Consider the following 2,101-nt stretch of genomic DNA (forward strand, 5'->3'; position numbering starts at 1 on the left):
AAATAAAAATAAAAATCCCAGTGGTGAATAAATACCACCAAAATAATGCTTTATCTGTCTCAAAAAATGATAAAAAATTCATACGGGTACAGTGTTGCATGACCGCGCAATTGTCATTCAAAGTGTGATAGCGCTGAAAATTGGCCTGGACTGGAAGAGGGGGAAGCATCCGGACTGGATGGTTTGAAAGCGCCCGGACTGGAAGGGGGGGGGGGAAACGTCCGGACTGGAAGGGGGGGGGGGGGGGGGGGAGTGTCTGCACTGGAAGGGGGGGGGAAACGTCTGCACTGGAAGGCGGGGGAAGCATCCGCACTGGAAGGGGGGGGGGGGAGCGTCTGGACTGGAAGGGGGGGAAGTGTTAAAGAGGAGACAGAAAACGCGTGTTGCTCACTTGCTCATTCCGAGTTTAATGTGACAAACAGAAATGGGTTGACCCAATTGGGTGACTCCGTCAGAGAAACGCTTCCTCGCTGCTGGGACACAGGACCAAGGTATTATAGCTGGGCACTGCACCCAGGGACTACACGGGACTAGCTGAGGTGCCAAAACTGGAACTACTTTATTGAACAGAAATACAGTTTTTATACTCTCCAGAAATAGGGGCAGTCCCCACAAATATCACACATTGGGATAAACATCCGACACTGAGGAGGTGAAGCTGACATCAGTCTAATCCTGTTATGGAGGAACCTCCAGGAGGTCCAGCCAGCAGACAAACAATAGGTGACTCTTTTAACTCAATTAACCGCTTCCCAGATATACTGCTACAGGGCGGCAAGGGTGCGCAAAATCACGAATATATATATAGATGTGATTTTGCATTTCCAGGTAGGTGGCACACACGGGCCGCACTGCCATTCGCGGCTGTCAATCACCGGGTCCCGGCCGGTGATTACCAAGCATCTCCATTGGGGAGCAAGACTGTTTTGTTTACTAACAGTCTTCCTCCCTGTCGGCTCGGGCACACTGCACACCACAGCCATCCAGAGCAGTGTGATTACAGTGAAGCACACAGACCACACCCCCTAGTAAAACACTCCTCTGTGACCAAGCCCCCCCAGTGGGCGGGGTGAAATGCATCAGTGGGTCAATGGCACCGCCCGCTTTTCGTGGTTTCTCCCCTTTTCGGTGATCGGGCATGTTGGAAAATTTGTGAAAAACAACCGAATTTCGACTCCATGATGGTCAAATCGTACGATCATTTTTCCGAAAAGAATATGCGCATCAGCCGTGACCTGGAAGGAACAGAAGTTTTGCCTGTTATACGGGGTGAACTTTATGACTTGGTCGGCCAATTTTCAAAATCAATGATGGCGCCATCGGATTACCGAGCAAACCATGATTACGATTTTGGATGAAAAATTGTTCGGAATTCAAACCATGTATGGCCTGCATTACCCAACCCAGCCTGGGCTGGTATCTAACTCACTTAAGCAGGGTTGCGTATGCGCCTCACCTTTGATCTGACGGGGCATTTCTGATGTGAAAGGGAGACTCTGATAGCAAGGAATAGGGGGAGCTCTCATGTGATGGGGGGACATTGATAGCAAGGAATAGGGGGAGCTCTCATGTGATGGGGGGGACTCTGATAGCAAGGAATACGGGGAGCTCTCATGTGATGGGGGACTCTGATGTGGAAGATATTTCTTGGAGCTTGTTCATTCATTTGAATTTTATTAATTCATTTTTAAAACCTTTTTTTTCTCTACCCCACAACTATTTGTAAACTAGACGCAGCAAAACGATCGTAGCCCCCAGTTCAGAAGGACAAAGAGTCACAACACAGAGGACAAAATGACCTGACATGAAACATCGATACACCAGATGCACGTGCGGGAAATTCATCAATTTATTACATATTTATACTCATCTATACAGTACATGTGGAATAATAAAACAAAAAAAAACAAAGACAATGAAATAATAAAAAGGAAATAAAAAAAAGTTTCATTTTTCATTTCCTTTTATTATTTCCTTGTCTTTGTTTAAAAAAAATATTTAAAATGTTTCATTTCCTTTTATTTCATTGTCTTTGATTAAAAAAAAAAGTAAAATGTTTCATTTTTCATTTTCTTTTGTTATTTCATTGTCTTTGTTTTAA

Source organism: Staurois parvus, unplaced genomic scaffold, assembly GCF_062004578.1.
Source record: "Staurois parvus isolate SC_StPar_1 unplaced genomic scaffold, SC_StPar_1.0 ptg000449l, whole genome shotgun sequence".
NCBI lineage: Eukaryota > Metazoa > Chordata > Amphibia > Anura > Ranidae > Staurois > Staurois parvus.